This window comes from Corvus cornix, chromosome 9, assembly GCF_000738735.6.
Source record: "Corvus cornix cornix isolate S_Up_H32 chromosome 9, ASM73873v5, whole genome shotgun sequence".
Taxonomy (NCBI): domain Eukaryota; kingdom Metazoa; phylum Chordata; class Aves; order Passeriformes; family Corvidae; genus Corvus; species Corvus cornix.
This window is the reverse complement of record NC_046339.1, coordinates 14,783,681-14,801,904: the sequence shown is the minus strand read 5'-3', so window position 1 is coordinate 14,801,904 and position 18,224 is coordinate 14,783,681. Positions and strand designations below refer to the sequence as shown.

At 41.1% G+C, this 18,224-nt stretch overlaps 1 long non-coding RNA gene across 9 annotated transcripts in view; it reads left to right on the top strand.

Moving 5' to 3' along the window:
* Window positions 1-16,660, top strand: part of LOC120410461 — a 39,214-nt gene extending 22,554 nt beyond the window's left edge. For 7 of the 9 annotated variants that reach the window (XR_005602632.1, XR_005602631.1, XR_005602630.1 and 4 more), the window contains 4 exons: window positions 842-973; window positions 8,250-8,342; window positions 9,462-9,544; window positions 11,380-15,061. This is a non-coding gene — a long non-coding RNA (uncharacterized LOC120410461). Of the gene's footprint in view, window positions 1-841; window positions 974-8,246; window positions 8,343-9,461; window positions 9,545-11,379; window positions 15,062-16,286 lie in introns of those variants that run through there. The other 2 variants (XR_005602626.1, XR_005602627.1) reach the window with 2 other exon arrangements.
* The last annotated feature ends 1,564 nt before the right edge of the window (window positions 16,661-18,224 follow it).

Genomic DNA, 18,224 nt, shown 5'->3' with positions numbered 1-18,224 from the left:
GAGCCCGCGGCCCCCCGCGGCCCCGCTGCCGTCCTCAGGTGGCACAGTGCGGGTGTTTGTCCCGGGCATGAATGAACTCAGTGTTACTGGCTGTGCAATCGTCTGCAGCTTCGCCAAAGCTTGAAAAATAGTAATCCTACTTTGAAATTTCTTCTTTATTTAAATTCTAAAGTAAACTTGAAATGCTTCGTTTTGTTTACCACTGGGTAATCCTGACCCATTTAGTAGCCTTTTCACTCTGGCTGTGAAAGATACTCTTTAAAAGGCTGTGGCAGAGCATACAGTGATGAACTCAATACTTGGGTGTTTTATAGGATTTGGGCCAAAGTTATTTGACTGAGAAAAGAAATGAAAAATTAAGTCAGTATTCTTATTTTGAGCACAGTATTCTTATTGAACATGGCATTTAAAAACCCTCACATTGTTAGTGCTATTGAACAATGACATACAGATTATCATGTCAATAAGTGATAATTTATCTTCTGAGTATTGGTTTAAAAAAAGCCAGTTCCTCTTACTGTTTTTAAATACTTCTTCCCATATGTGCCTCTTGCAGGAGAAGGAGGTAAGTCTGTAGAAGTGTTCAGGCACAGCCAATTGAACAAAGACTAGAGAAACTAAGCGGAAATTCTCCTGCATATAAGGCAGAATATAAACCTATTCTCTTATTTTTAGCCCATTTATTAAGCACTTAACATGCCTATTCTTGCAAAATACAAAGAAGGTCCCACTACCAAGATTTTGAAGAACTGCTGTTGATTAGAGAGGATGCTCTGAGGATTAAACAGAAAGTGGATGCTGCAGTTTAGCAGATGTGATACCTGTACTCTCCTTTCCGCAGTGCTGGGTGAAGGAGGCAGTAGACTAACCGGGATCCATGCTTGCTAAATTCCCAAGAGGACTTTTGTGTGAGAAGAGGTGCATCTGCTGTTGGAATATCCCAGATCTTTGGAGACAGCCTGCAAGATGGTTGGTGAGTAAGAGGTGTCAACAGTGTTCTTGTTTGCACAGAGGCACTGGAAGACAAGAAAGAGCAGAGGCTGGGGAGTGTGTGGGTTTTGCAGAGGCCCAGGTTTTTTAGGAATGTAGGTGTGTTGGCAGCCAGGTGAGAGGGCCTGGCCTGCAGCCCTGAGGAGAGGCTGTCCCAAGACCCCCCTAGTGGGACTGAAGGAAGGAGCAGGACACATCTAGGCAAGGCTTGGTGGAGTATTGGGGCAGGGAGTCCCGTTCACAAAAAGGGGGCTGTGGAAACAGAGATGATGAGATTGTCAGAGCAGAAATTTTGTTTGCAGCTGTGTTTTGAACTGATTTTAAGTGACAGAAATGGGAAGTAAGAAAACTAAAAAGGAGACATTTACTTACACCATGACCAATAAGATGCTGGTTAGCAGCTAAAAGCTTAACTTATTTATTGGCATATTGGTATAGTCATGAAGGTAATATAATGATAATAAAAATTAGTAGATCTGGGAGTCAATGTGTATGACAGAAAGTTGTGTAATCTTCACAGCACAGACACGTATTCCCTGCTGCTGCTTTCTGTCAATCTTTTTTAGTCTAGAGAAGACAGTCTATTTTATAAAAAGAGTATTTCAGGCCTCATATCCACGGAAGAGCTGTGCTCCATGCAAAACCACTAACAAAAGCTGTTAGTTCCCATGCATTACATGTCCAAGGACTCCTTTTATATGGGGTTGCTGCAGACTTTTGCCTCATCTAAAGGTAGTTTTAAACTTCTGAACAGTTAACACCTTAACAGGTTCTGCATTGCCACCCAAGCATATCTACAGATCTGTGCAGCAATGGGGCATTTCAGGCTTGTTGAGCAAATTCAGGTGATGAACAGGCTGCTGGGAAAGCCCCCAGCCCGTGCACAGCCCGTGCAGCCAAGCTCCTGCACCTTTGCCAATCGGGAAAACAGCAGCATCACTCCCTGTCACTGCCTGTCTGGGAACACACCCTAAATGTGTGCTCCCTAAACACCCTAAATCTAATGTGCTCAAGTACTTCTTTAGTGCCCCACTATTAAATAGATTATGAATACCACAAGCAGTAAATGAGAGACTATAAACAAGGCTCTCAAATTAAACTGCATTTACCAAATGTAAATGATGTTGCTAGATGGAATTCACCCACGAGCTAACCCAGAGGCATCTGGCTGCTTTCCATCAATGGCTGCAGAAGGAACAGAAAAGTAAAAGGCCAGTAAGTAGTTACCCATAAATAAACATGTTAGCATTGACATTAATCTTCAGCTAAATCTGTTAGGAACACAGAAACAGGAGTGACCTTTCCTCTTCACCAAGCCCAGTCCTCTACTCTTGCAGGGAACCAAACCAAATAAACCCTTTCATATACTGATGATATTTCATTTTTGAAGTCAGGAAGCTACTCAATCAGCATCTGTTAGAGTCCCTGTCTTTTTGGGATGAAACCATGGAATGCACAGTCAGGAACTGTTTGTAGGCAGTGGATATAAATTCAGATAGAATTTTTGGCTCAAACCCAAAAGATGGCAGATTTACAGTCTCATGCAACCTTAATTATGCTGCCTTGTGTATGTCTTCTTTGCATAAATGATGCATAGGTTATGTGACAAAAATAGTATGGAGTTGCATAAGCAAAGTGTCTTTATTAATATGGACAAAAAAGGTCTAACTTTTGACAGTTGACATTGCAGCACAAGTTTTCTACAGTAGTTTCTTTTTGAAGGTAGAATAAAAACTATTTTCTATCACATGCCTTGAGGTGATGTATCTTCAGGCATGATGAATCTTTAGTGACAGATATTTAATATATGAACTATGGAGTAGTGCCATAGTAATTATAAAAAATGCCTGCTGTCCCAGTGTGTCATTGCCTCCTGCAGCAGTCTGGCAGAAATGGGCAGCCCGAGTGACCCCTCTTCCCCCACCAGCTGCTGCCAGCAATCCTGGGCTCAGCTAGTGATGCTGGTGATCCAGGGCTGAGGGCTTCTCCCTATCAGTCACTGAAGAAAGATATTTTGTACACAAAGCTAACAAGAGACAAATCTCCTAATGAATGTCTGGCAAATGAGACCTTGTCTGCCTGAAAATGAGATAACTACTGAAGTGGAAAGTGGAAGCTTCTTCCTGAAATGCAACCCTGAGATGTTCTTTGAAAAGACTCTGTAAATGTTGATGCAAACCGCCTGTGGCTCCATGTATCCCTGACATCTTTCCTGTGATTAAGTTAATCATGATATTGCTGTGCAGCAGCCAAAGTGGCCTGATGACCTGACTGAAAATGAAGTTTAGTTTATGCTTCAGCTTTCAGGCTTCTCACCAAATCTTCTTTTCTCTGTGGAGAGTGGCCGGCACAAAATACCTTGTACCATAGCAAAAGACCTCTTAGTGCTCTCTTGGTGTTTCTGTACAGGTCCTTGTTCAGCTGACACTGTGAAATTAATTTAAATTGGAATAAATACTATCAACAACTGCCCTTTATTTCATATGAAACATAGAATGGTTTGAGTTGGCAGGGACCTTTAAAGTTCATCTAGTCCAACACTCCCGCAATGATCAGGTTGTTCAGGGCCCCATCCAATCTGACCTTGAATATTTCCAGGGATGGGACATCCACCACCTCTCTTGGTGTTGCCACTGTCATAATAAAAATTTTCTTCCTCATGTCTTATCTGAGTTTACACTCTTTTAGTTTAAAACCATTACTCCTTGTCCTGTTGCTACAGGTACTATTAAAAAGCTTTCCCCTATCTTTCTTTTAAGTCTCCTTTACTTACTGAAAGGCTGCAATAAGGCTGCTCTCGAGCCTTCTCCAGGCTAAACAACCCCAACTCTCTCAGTGCAGTCTTAAGTGCCAAGATCTTGATATTTTCACTTCCAAAAGAACTTCGGTATTTCCTGAAATTTCAAGTTGTCCCTTTTCATAAAAGCATTGGACAATGTGCAATAGAGACGATTTATCCTTATTTTCTTGATAATCCAAGCACCTAAAATGACTCTTTCAAACTGATATGCCCAGCCAGTTCCTAGGATTCCCAAATTTGCTTAGATCTGTAAGACAGAGTTATCCATGTTATGCCTTTAACTGAAACTGCTACTTTATAGAAATAAAAAACCACACAAGAATTGTCACTGGAAAACTTGCAGAGCCTCCACCCTTCCTCAGACTGGAATTCCCACTCTTCTCTCTTTTTCTCTGTAAAGGTTTGCTCTTGGCTCATTTATCAAATGACAATGTGGTTTCTGGCTTTATACAAAAAATGGCTGTGATGAGTCATAGACCTCCCCTCCCCTGTTTCTTTTGATACTGAGGTACCAAATGTAAATGTAGCATTGACAGTATTCCCACACCTTAGGAATTTAGGAACTTATTAGGAACTAAGTTTACATTCCTTAATTAACTTTTTTTTTTTGTCTCTTTGCTAGTTTTACCTCAAGTGATGACATATTTAATACAGTTGCAAAACTTCATATTTCATTTTAGCATTTAGCAGAGACCGGACATGATGCATTAATCATAAAAGCAGTACAGAAATTACCTTCTGGTGTTTCCATTTGTCAGTTTGGGTAATACTAATATCAGTTTCTACTTGCCTCTTGTTATAGGAATACAAACTGCTATCCAGTAACTCTTTTTAAAAAATGTTTTATCTTCTATTGTTCAAAGTTATTTGCCAGCATAAGAAAATATTAAGGAGAATGCTGCTGATTTATATTACTTGAACTGTTTTACATCATAATATAAAAATTATAAATATAAATATATAAAAATATATTTTAAATATATTTTTATATAAATATATTAAAAACTATAAATATAAAATTATTTAAAAACTACTGCTAAATTGTAAGCATTCCTGTAACCAAAGAGATGTAATAATGATTAACCAGAGTGCCTGCTGTCAAGCAGGATGCTGGAAACATTCATAATGTTGTGAACAGATACTTCTTCATAGTACAAGACTCCTAAAAGATTGTTTCAACACTTCCAATGAAGCATCCCAGGGTCCATTGACCAAGAGCAGGCACTTACAATGACCATATCACACAGCAGGTGTAGAAATTGATAAAGTACAAGTCAGAAGAATGGACTCTAAAACCAACATTTTTAAGCAAGTGCTACGTCCCTGGTAGTGTGTTTGAAACACAATAGTCTGAGGAAAATACTCAATACATAAAAGGAGAAGGAGCATAAAGTATGGAGTGGAAGGCCCTAAAATAAAAAAAGGCAGAGCCCCTGAATTGCCAACAGGTACCTGTGAATCAGGCAGTCCTATGGGCAAATCTTCCAGCAGCAGACAGAGAAGAGAGGAGAGGAAAGGAGCAAAGCACCTCAGTCTCTGCAGGACAACTCCCGAGCTCCCATGGGGCAGGGCATCATCAAGGGTCACGGGATGCTATTCTTATCTAGAGAGCTGTAAAAGCTAAGACAGATCAGCTAGCCAGTCTTGATGTAATCTAAATCAGCAAATCTTCAAGTAGATAATATTATAAAACAAAACTACAAAACAGATTCCCTTAGCTTTGGTGGATGTGGGAAAGAAACATGAGACCATTAATTGTATTGTGCTTGAAGAAAGAAGAGAGCAGCTAGAAAATCGTGTCACTAAAATGGAAAAAACAGACTTTCTGTTTCTTGGTACAAAATAGAATTATTTTTATGAGGGATATATATATATATATATAAAAATCATCATTGGAGCCATTGTTCTCATTTAATGACAAGACTCACTTATATCTGTATATGAATAAATTTCTGGAGACTTAGATCAGAGTCTGTTTTATAGACTGAGAAATGAAAAGAGCTGATATTTTGAACAATCTACTGTACAAGAGCATCCTTTCCCCTCCAAAAGCACCACCTCCACTAGACACTGTTAAACTCAACTCAGACCTGAATGAAGAAAGTGAGTGTGAAGCCACTACTGTGTTACATGGCACAACTGGTGCTAGCAAACTGGTGGTGGTCACAGCCACCTTCCCTTCGAGCTGGCTGCAAGTGACACTAGAGGCATAAAGGCACATGGGAATGCACTCAGGAGTGTGTGCAGTGAGAGGCTGTCAGGTACTCTCCGTGCAGAAGTAGGGAAAGAAAAGTTGCAAAAGGCATCAAGGATGCTCCAGAGAAGTCTATTTCAGGATGAGAGTGTGCTTTCAGCAAGAATGCTGTCAAAAATAAAACCGGAACCTCAAGCAAAGAAGGTACCTATTTTTTGTGTGTCTGCTTTAATTCAAGAAAGAGTTTATAGGCTATAAATAAGTAGGTTTGTATTAAGGCATCTAGTTTCTGTTCCCTCCCCCACCCTTTTTTTTTTATTTTCTGTCTTTTGAATGATGTAGTTGCAGGATAGAGATATTTCTAAGGAGAATCAAATGTGTTATGCTGTCATACTCTATTGCACAGGTGATACCTGGGACCTGAGTCTCATGGTGCAATTTCATATGTAATTAGTTTGCTGTTACTAGCAACACAGATTTGAAATCAGAACTAAGCCCTGTGAGAAACTGTTCCCTGCCAATGCTCTCATTGCTTTTCCTGAATTCCCTCTACCATTATTTATAAGGCTATACATAAAAAGGAGAGCAATTGGATCTAATTTATTTACTACAAATGCTCTTAGGAAGAAAAGTGTTGTGAGCAATTTTAGTTCAGCCAACTAAAATACTCTTTTTCCACTTTTACTGATAGGAAAAATTCACTATCTGCTTCCAAATTACCATAAAGGGGACAATGAGGAAAAAACACTTTACCAAATATGCAAATGATATGACAGCCTGTGCAACAAGAGGTGGGAGAATACAATCAAATTTCCATCAGCTGTAATAATTCTTGCACTTGTTTTCTTAGCTTGAAAAGGACTCCCTAACTTAACTAAGCAGCTCAACAGCTACATCTGAATGATAAACTGGGGGAGCCTACATCTGAAGGACTTCCTTCCTCAAAGATGAAAATTCAGAACAGGGAAAATACCCTTTTTTTAACAGGTAGATTAGGCCAAGACAAGAGAGCTGAGTAATTGTGAGGGAATATCTTGATACAATCATTCTCTGCCAGGTACAGCATCATATTGATGGTACAGAAAGACTTCCTGGATTCCTCCTGTTGTTCATGCTATGCCCTCAGTTGTCCTTATTTAGCCAAGTTGTCCTTATTCAACGTAGTGTCCTTGGCAAGAAGGTGGGTGTTGCATCACTGATGTTCCTGTGCAACAATAAATTGTACCAGTGCTGGGCAGTTCTGACTACAGGAATTACAGTCAGTCCCTATGGCCTACTTCCCATCAGAGTACAGGGGTCATGGAATGCAAAACTGGGGCCAAATTATTTCACTGGTGGCTGGAACTCAGCTATTTGCCATGTGCATTACAATAGTGAGTTTACTTTTTCTAAGTGCTGAATTACTGCCCTGGGAGATGAACACATGCGTTCCAGACCAGAATTCAGAGTTTAACCTAATGTTATGCTTTTTAAGCACATCTGTGATCTATTATGTTGCTGGGTAATGATTTTCACAGAATCATTGTTATTTAATATGTAAAGAAATGTCACTGTCAATATCAATCTCAGCATGGTATTGCAGAGAACACATCTGAGTACTATATGAGTGCTTCTTCCTATGGGCAAAATATTACAGGTCATTAAAATGTTAATGTATTAAGGGGAAAAGTTATAAAAAATTGAAGGAACATACATGGAAATTTCAGGAGCCGGGACCAGAGACTTCTAGATAGTAGTGGTTTTGGTTACCAAATGTATGACAAAAGTAAGCTAAACAGTGGAAAAGCATTAGAGAAACATGCCTAAATTAGATATATATTTGGTATAAAAATGCTTGGAACCTGTATTCAGTTCTAACTCAACAACAGTCCTTTAGTACATTAGGAATCAAAAGTGCAGTGCCAGAATTAAGCAGCAGTTTATCCTTTTTGTATTCCAGGAGTTACTTGTTTTACTTTCAAGAGCTTCAGAGTATTTTTGTTTTAACAGTCTCTGAGGAAATTTTTCATATCCACCAAACAAAATAAAGGCCAGACTGAGCAAGTAATATTGCAATTTAATTTCACTGTTCCTAAACTATACTTGACTTTAGTTTGGACATGGACACTTGAACACAGGCAACTGTTTTGAGAGAGTCTCTATGTTTAAATCCTTCAACTCACTTACTGAAAGGATATTTCGGGATGAGAAATTTTTCTAGAATCTAAGCCTGATCTTTGGGCTTATTCTTGAGATAACAGCCAGGTTTCATTTTAATCCCAGCAGGAAAGGAATGAAGACTGCTTGCCTCTACCACATAATATTTCTGGTGGATGGGTAGCATCTTTGAATAAGGAATCAGAGAAATTTCAAGGATTGGTAAGTATTTATTTAAATTTCTGTTGTTCCCTCTTCTACAGTTGGAGAGCTGTACTGCTGTAACTGTTCCACTTCAAAGCAATTATGCCTGGCTTTTGGCGTGCATGAAAGACGGATGCAGCTCTTGTGCTCCTGTTTTATGTAAGCCATCCTTCTTTAAGAGGTGCAGTGCTTTGCCCAAGGTATGCTGAGCCAGCATTCCTTCATCTTTCCAGATGTACTGCAGTGCAGTGATAATAATTATCCTGCGCAGTGTCAAATAGCAAGGAATTCCTGCTGTAAATAGGTGCAGATGTAGATATGTGATGCAAGGTGTATAGATTCTTGAAAGGGAATGAGAGGAACTGATTCATATGGAGCTTGAGTTGTAAGTGCAACCAATAGATCATGACTATTACACTGTCTATCCAGTACAACATCTCTGTATTCAGCTTTCCAGCTAAGTTTTAAAAGCTCTGGGTTCTTAGGACCTTAAACACTGCTGACACTTCTCTCTGCCTTGACACCACCCTAAAACCCCTCTCATGGTTACAGGCTTTACCCAGGTAAAAGTGTGCCTGTGTGGATTCTTTAAGAATTTTCTGGCATTATTAACACCAGAGTCTCCTATTAAGTACCCTTATTAAATTATCTCCTTTAAATGTAAGTGAAAGTCCAGTACATCTAATTCAACTAAGCAGATTCTAAACTCAGTGTACTGTGTCTCTGATCTGCCCTGGATTGTTATTTTCCGAATTTATACCTGTTGTGTCACTTCTGCATTTTCTGTAATGCAGAAGAAGACTCCAGCATATATTTCCAGTCAAAGTCTAATGCAAGTCTTAGACCCAAAAGGTTTTAATTGTAAAAAAGTGATCAGAGGTCTGATCCAAACACAACAGGACTTTCGATTTTCCCACATCCTTGTGTTCAAAGGTTATTGTGACAATTTTCCCTCCATTTCCAAATTCTTCAGCTACTTTGTATTAATAAAAGAATCAGGGATTAAATCTGCTGTTCAGTTTTGGATAGTTTAGCAGTCTGTTCCACTCCTAATCCCAGTTTGTCTGTTTTGGTTTAGTTTGGTGTTTGAACTACCCTTAAAATACAAGTCTGTTTGTTAAACTGAATGTTTTTCAGTTGGGGAAAATGAAGTTTTTCCAGGCTGTGGATTCCCAAGTTACCCTGCCTTTCACAGAAACCCTTCACTCTATGACAACAAGGTATGATTCATAAAATTCACAGTTTTTAAAGCAGAAAGCAGAAATTACCTACCTTTGATTAGACTAAGATAAAAGGCATAAAATTTGTGGAGCCCATACTGGTAAACAAGATATTATTTGGGAAGACTTTCTAATTTAGTATGGGCTAATAATTGACTGAATACTTGGACATGAGAGAAAATTTCAGTACCCAGGAGCTGAATATGATTTTTTGTATTTCTAAATGAAATCAAGTTTCCAAACTCAATTTCATTTGGTGCAAACTATTCCATTTAATGCTAAAAGTGCTTTTTTAATGGAAGTGGTTGTCAAAATAATGACACAAATTGATGTGTAAATCCCACAGAGAAGGTGAAAATCGCATTAGTGCTCCTGAAGAAGTTAGTGCATGCCTCACAAAATCTAACTCTTACCAGTGTTTGAGAGGAATTCTCCTCTCCTCTGCAAATCTGGGTTTCTTCCTCACAGCAGTGACCTGACCATCAGCCCCTCTGACTGGAACAGTCCCACTCTGTAAAGTATACTTAAATATTCATGGAGCCAGCTGGTGAGAGAAAAAACAATGCTCTAGTCTGATGGTTCAGTAACCCTCCTGGGGAGGGTGGAGGTGTTAGTCCCAGTCCCAGTGAATGTGTAATTATTTATACAAAGAAGAACAGTGTCAACAGGAGAAGTGACAAGTCCCGTCTCCCAAAAAGTTTCCTTGCAGGAATGGAGAAGTCTAAAGAAACAATAATGCATTTGCCAGAAATCTGCCAGGTATAGTTAACAACAGTTTAAACAAACTCTTAAAATAATTTACAGATTATTCCTGAAATAGCTAAGATTTTGGATGAATAGATGTTCTTCCACATATCTGAGACAGACCTTGTTCCTCATATTAAGTGAACAGACCTTTCATCCTCCAAAGCAAAACAGCTCTTAAAAATAGAAATCATTCAGAACATATTTTAAGAACTTAGCATCTCATAACATCATACCAGCATCCTTGCTCCTATTGACATCAATGGAAGGAAAACCAGTATTTATATGTCCCACAAGCAGATCTGTCTCTTGGAGAATGCTGGTCTATAATGGTTTGTGTCTGACAGGAATAAAGAACTCTTGAGACCTGCCTGCCACTTGAATAGCCACGGCTGTATGGAGCTCCAGCAGTAATGTTTTTGCAGAGTCTTGCTGAAGGCATCATGTAAGGCACGGTTCTTCGGCACAAATGAGTTTTCACTAGACCAGCTAAAACACAGACTATGTTTCAGGCAACAAATTCTCATTCAGGACTAAGGCAGAAGGAGAAAGCTTCAAGCTATGTGCAGGCTGAGGAGAGCTGCTCTCACTTTATCTCAATTTGTGAATTAGACAGTGTGTCACAATTTTCTAACATCTTCTTAGAGTTTGTATGAGTTTCCATTAGAGAACTCAAAAAAGCATAGATAGTTCCAGTGCATATGCCTGACCTACAGACACCTATGCCCAGCCTGACAAAAAATGGCATCAGGAATTAAAAATTCACCACCTCTGGATTTAAAAAAAGAGTAAAAAAACCCTGAGAGGTTTAAAGCTTTAGTCATCAAAATCAGAGCTGCCTGAAAATTGTTTTTAAAGCTCAGCTGTAAACAGTGTTGTAGTAATCCATATTACGGTAAGCATAGAGTCATATCCCTTTCATTAGTCATATGTTTTGCCAATAAAAGACTTCCATAAAACAAAAAAAATTCATTGTGTGGCAGGCCTTTCAGAAGACTGTATAATTAAAGCACAGTAGTTTCTGACATCTGGAAAGAAATTCTTGACTGCAGAGCAATAAGTGACCTGTGACCTTTAAAACATATTTTCAGATAAAAGATTTCCAAAGAAAATTTTGAAGGAAAGCTGCTGCAAAAGGAGAGGAGTCTCTGTCTTAAAACTCAGTGATGGATGGGACACAGCAGATTTCTGCATCTATGCATCTTATGTAAAAGCTATAAAGAACAGGCAGCTGTCAGCAAGAGGTAAGAATCCACCAAGTGATATTGTGATGAATACTCAAAAGTTAAGGACTTAAATATTACATAGGCTCTGGCTGATGAAAAGAGAATGACCAAGCAGCAAGCACTGCATCAAATCTAGTATATGTAGCTGATGCTTGTGAAGTACAGCAATATGTCCATCTGGATTTTGAGTTAAAGATGAACAAAACTTAGATTATTATAACTAATGAAAAAGTTTTAGTACTTCTAAAGCCATAGCAAGGAAACGCAGAATTTTTGAATCTGCTGGCATTTCCCCCATGTGGTGCAGGTCAGCATTTCAGGCCCTTTTCTTTAGGAAGAAATTCTGTCAAAGAGGGACTGAGGCAGTGGCAGTGGTCATAAAGCTGGATGCTAACACCACATTCCTATTGAAATTCAGTGTGAAACTGGTACACAACTCTAACTGGATCTTTCAAATATGGTCCAATGCCTCTCCACTCAATGCCTTGAGGCAGGAGCACACAATTTACCCAGTGTTACCGGGAAGAAAGGGAGGCACAATTGTGTACATGTATTCTGAATATAGTGCACAGTTGGCATGTGGACAAAACTAAGTTCAGACATTACAATATGTACAGGAACACTGTGAGCAAGTGCCATGGATCCATGCATTTTTGTAGGAAGCAGCATTTCTCTGTTCTGGTCACTGCTCTGCTGCGTTCACCACAGCATCTTCCACAAAACCCAGCCCAGCCCAGGAACCAGACTGGGCTAATGGGATGAGTGCCCCAGCCTTGGGGAATGAATGCAGTGAGCCACTGCCTAGCTGAGGCTGAGGTGTCCTTCAGACCGGGGTGTCCTTCAGGCTGTCACCGGCCAAGACCTCACAGGAAACAATCTGCTCTCCTGGCCAAGGATGTGGAGGCAGTGCAGATGTAACGCTCTCTGCAGTTCTGCAAGTTTAGTTTATAGCTGCCTGTCTTTGGGTGTGTGATCTAGGTTTTCATTCATAACTTCATAACTCTGTCCAGCTCCGCTCCTGCCTATGGGCTGTGGCTGTGGCATGCTGGGTGTAACCTGTCTCCTTGCCTCAGCATGCTCTCCTGGTGGTGGAGGGTGTAAGGCTGAGATGGTAGCAATGCACAGCAGGAAGCATGAGGCTGGGATCCCTTGGGAGCTGTGGCTGTGCAGCTGCAGGATATGGGTTGATGAGGGTTTTGCATGTAGCGCAGAGACCCATGAAGGCTGGCACTTGTGCTTAATTTTTGTCCTTCCCATTAAATCTGTGGGTGTCACATGAATTCTCTGCAGGCTTAAGATAACTCTTAACTGAGCATTAGTGAGAATACTGCACTGCAACACCAGCTGGACCAGAGAATTACTGCCCCCAGTAGTCCAAGCTGAGCAACAGCTTAAAACTGTGTTACTTTATTTTGTTGTCCCAAAGCCGCCGATACTTCTACAACTTGATTTCTTCATGGAATTAATTAAGGGAATATGAGAATTTTCAAGAAAATTCTTTGAGTTAAGGGACAATGTGCAAAGTTTTATTTCCCCCATTACATTCATATTTCTTCTATTATGTTCCCATCATAAAAAATCTTTGAATATACCATTATAAGTCAGGTCTGAAATTAAAGATTTAGCATCTGTATACCCTGGAGATGGGTGTCCTTCCTACTTATAAAGAGCCATATTAAACCGCCAGAATTCTGTTGGAATTTGTGTAAGAGGAATTGTAAATATATCACTGAAACTCGCCCTGCTAAATCCTTCTGAAGACTGTTGTAGATGAGAAAACTCCCCATCATGTGAAGCCTTTCTGTTTTTACCATGTCACTAGGAAGGGTCACTGTTTACTGTACTAGCTATAACCTAACAAGATGTGTCCTGTGGCAAATCCAGGACTGGAATTGCTGGACAGGTTGTGGTGGTTCTATTATTAGAAACCTATTATATTTGACATTGAGCATAAAAGATGTGGCTCGTACTGCAGAACATTTCTTATACTCCTGAGAGTAAATCCCAGCAGTTGTTATCAGAAAAGATGCTGAAGCCTCTGAGTTCTCATTGATTGCACTTGCAAGTCAATCAGTCATGTTGAGATATGCAAAATCTGTTGACAAAGAAATGATGATTGATATCCTAAGAACATAATCTAATGACAAAACCAGTAAATCTTGCTATTGCCACAGCAAATTCCTCAGAGACCAGAATTTCACTCTCAAGGGTATTTTGTATCTAGACAGGTTGTGTGTTGACTTAGTTTACATAATGTGTTTGAAACATCTAGAAAAGCTTTACCTATAGCTGGACTGTCTGAGGAAATAAATGCATTCAGTTTTCAATGGCATGTCAGAATAAAATATGTTATTACTGGATTTAACTGAATGTACAAGCATGATTGCATGTTGCCACATTTTGACGGTATTTCAGGTGGGATGTAGAGTTATTTACTCTTTATTGCTAATACAACCAACAGTGTAAGACAGGACTGAAAGGCCACAGGCAGTTAGGAAGTCAGTTTTGTGTCCTGCCTGTGTGGCAGCAGTACCTGGAGCTACACAGCGCTACACAAGTGTCAGGCAGGGCACGTGTGTGTCACTGACACAGGGAGCAGTGCCCTGTGTGCAGCATGGGCACGCAGGGCTGCTCACCTTGCTTTCTCTCAGAGAGCTTCCACTCACATTTGAGGCAGTTGTCAGGGCTCAGCTTGCATAGGAGTCAGATCTGAAGAAATTTGGATTCAGGCTTGAAATTTGTAAAGGGAAATGGATGAGATAGTGAAGTTGGGTCAGAAAGTGGGAAGAAATAAATGAAACTAAGAAAGTAGTAAAGAGAGTTGGAAACACTTTGATGAGATGCTACTTCTGCATCCATACATGGAGGCTGCTGGCTTTCACAGCTTGTGCTGGCACAGGATGTAGGGATCACTGGACAACTTGCACAGGAAGTCATAATACTGTAAAATTTTTTTCCATAAGTTGGTGTTAAATAAGAAAGGAGTGGACCAGGCTTGCTTATATCCCAACTTTGACAAGGGCTGTGGAGATCATCTGACAGCCTCAGGGCTGGATTGTGGCTGTGCCCAGAAGAGGCTTATTTGAAGGATGAACAGTGGACAGGAAAGCATGGCTGTCTCGGGGGTGCTGTGTGATCTTTGGCTGCAGGTTGGGAGTGAAGTGTCACTGGCCAAAAGGAATCAAAGCTCCCCGGGAGAGCTGGAAGGTCATGGCAAGCCAAGAGCTGGTGTCTGTGTCTGTCACTGACAGGATGAATGTCAACTCTGCCCTACAAACAGCATAGCCAGTCCAACAGCTCCTGCTGTAAACTAGCAAGCAGGGATTGAATCGTAGCACTGTTACAATACTCCAATTAACATTGCAATGTTAGAGCCAAAAAGGGGACTGCAATATTTCAGAAAGTACATTTTAATGCTTTAGGTGTTGAAAACTGTAGCATGAAATATATGTGCATTGTTTGACATCAGCTGGGATATATGGTAGGCAGGTTCTATGAACACGGGTCAGCCTGAAAACTGAGTAGCAGAGTAAAAAAGTTGTTCACATCCAATAAGCAAGATGTTGGCTGTGGCAGGGTGGCCATGGCATTGTGCCAGCCAGGTGTGTGCCTCATGGCTAACTCAGGCTTTACTAGGGCTTGTCCATCGCACTTGCCATGAATTTACCCTAAGAAATCCTCACAGAATGTTTTCGGCCAGGAAGGAGCCACTTCTGAACTGATGATTTTCAACTGCTCAAATTTGAAATGTGAAATCCTGCATAGGAAAATACTTTCAGATTTTTTTTTTACTTGCCTGTTTTGTTTCTTTGCTTGCTTGTCACATTGGTCTTAAACTGATATGTAAGTCTAATAGGTATGTTAATCTGCATCTGCTGTGGTATGCACATGATGAAGGAAACAGATCAAATGAACTTATTTTAGTCAATATGTTTAAATAAAAAGTCAACATGGCAAGACGCATACTCTCACTCTGACTGAGTCATGTTCAGTTTAAGTTCCAGGAATGTCTAAGAGGGTGGCGTCATCCCCTTCAAAACAGTTTTTTTTCCCTATTGGATTGTATCAGCAAGCAGCTGCCTCTAAGGCATTATTTCTGTCAGACGGTCAGGCTCTCTGGGCCAGCTTCTCCCTAAAAGTGTTACATGGATGGGGCATGCCTCCCAAATAAGCCCAGGGGACAGTAGCGATGCCCAGTCGAGATGCCGCAAAGGGCAGCACTTTCACCGGCTGTGCCAGGGCAAGCGGGGCGCTGGGCGGAGGCGCCTGCCGGGGGCTCCCGTGCTCCCCGCTCTGCGCTGCAGATGAGAAATGCAGCGCCAGCTGCCGTGGAGAAATCGTGTCCGTGCCGGAGCTGTCGGGCCGTTCAGCGGCCTCGGCCCCGGCCGTGCCCGCGCCGGCAGCGCTTCTGCGGCTCCTCCTGGCGGCCCGGAGCGCCGGCCCGGCCCCGGCCCCGCCACACCGGGTCCAGCCTCGCCACACCGGGCCGGCCCCGGCCCGCCACACCGGGTCCAGCCCCGCCACACCGGCCCGCCCCAGCCCCGCCACACCGGGTCCAGCCCCGCCACACCGGGCCCCCCCAGCCCCGCCGCCGGCCGGTGGCTCCCGGAGCTCCTGCAGCCTCCCTGCAGTAACTGCCCCGCACTTCATCCCCGCACACACCGCTCTGCTCCTGTTCACTCCTGTGCATGTGCTGGGACACATTAAAACAATTAATTACCCGATATTTTTGAACATATGTGAATAATTTGTTTTGCCTTGTTCATTTCAAGCTGTTGAAATTGAGGATTCAATCAAACTCAGACCTCTGATCACTGAAGATACTGAAATCGGCCGGAATAAACTTTATAACACAATTCGAAGCATTAGAAGGCAGGCATTCTTTATCTGTGCAGGACACACAGAGGATATTTCTTTTGTTCTGTGTGTGTTGTGAGACTTTACAAGGTATTGATACACCGTAAACATACATATTCATTAAAACGTGGTTCTTATTTAATACATAAACATTACTTTCCTAGAGCTAATTTGTATGTATCCACCTCCCACTGGAAGTCCTTTTATGGTCCTGGAGAGTAATAAAAGGATCTGGTGGTTGTATTCATTGAATGCTTTGATATTAAAGGTGACTTTTACTTGAACTTTTTCTTTGGGCATGTGCTGTTGCTTCTTTGTTACATGACTTGCACTGTAGTCCTTTTTACCTGTTTCTCCACTGGGTCCAGCCATGTTTATCCTCCTGGGTTCATATTTTTACATCCATTTATCTTTTTTTGCCGTTTAGTCTTTAAGCTCTATCCAGCAATTTCAAGGAAACTGAAAATTTCTCTTCTCTATATAATTTATCATTGATGGCTGAGTCAGAAAATGGAGGCTTGTTTTCCGAAAACTGAGTAAGACCAAATCTTGTCTAGGAAACTCCTGCTGGTTGACCTCAGTGTCCTTCACAGGTCTGCTGGGCACAGACTAATGTTGCAAAACTTTCTTCTGAACAGCAGGCCTGAATGTCTTTATTCTGAGGTTCACTTGGCACGGCAGGCAGGGGTGTCACTGCCTGTTTCTCAGGCTGCTTTGACTTGTGTGTGGGAGCAGCCCTGGTGGGATCATATGGCTGTGTGCCACGGACGGACTGGTGCAGCACAGAGATGTGCTGTGCCACACTGCATTCCTGCTGCATCCTCTGTGCCAGTACTGCACACAGGGATGTGATAAGGGAATAGGAGGGTAAAAGAGCTTTTTACAAGTCAGAATTATTCTGCAGCCTGTTTGAGCCTTCTGGGCAAAATGCCAAGGGAAGAGAATTGCGTCTGGTGCTTGTTTGTGAATTTAGCTCAGGAATCACTTGTGAAGGGAACCGCACTACTGCTGACCTATTACAGTGCAGATGGGAAATTGTCACCTTAGAGACTTCATTTACCAGCCTGTTTGTTGCAGATTCTTTCATTCATGCACTAGTGGGGAACTGAAATGGCTTTTGAAACAAAGAATGTTGAGTAGTAAGTTGGAAGTCATGTCTGGGACATACCTGGCAGTGTTGCCTTGACACTGAAACTAGAAATCATGACAATTCCAGAGCCTGAAAATCATAATTATTTGTTAGCTGTATGTGCATATTTGGCTAATTAATAACATTCATTGGGGTTATTTAAAAGCAGCAATGAAGTGTGTTGGAGACTGCTAGGTGAACATCTAGTACTTTCCACAGAGGACTTGCACTCCAAGCCACAAGTGCTCTAAAGGGGAGAGGGCCAGATTCACTGTGGGTCTTCAGTAACTCTGCTTGGAGAAAGTCACTGTGACTTTCAGAAGAGAAAGCAGTGATTACTTCACTTGGTAATATTTGTAAGTCCACCAGTTCATTTGCTTTGTGCAAACCCATGTAAGAGTCTGCCAGCAAAGTCAAAATCAATACATCTTTTAAACTCTGTGAGGTTAATTTTATCTTTTTTTTATTTTCTTTGATAAGGAAGACTTATAAAATGTCTTTTTGGTAACAGCTAGAGACCTCAACCAAAGTATGTAGGGCACCACCAACTTTTTTATAAATGTTGATGTCTGAACATATTTACCATGTATGTAATTCAGCCTTATGTCTGAATACAAGAATGTACTCACCACAGATTAACTGTAATGGAGGTATGTACTGTTTTCCATTCATTATATCAATTCACTGTATTCTTTGGAATAATGATCATCTCAGTAGAAGCAGA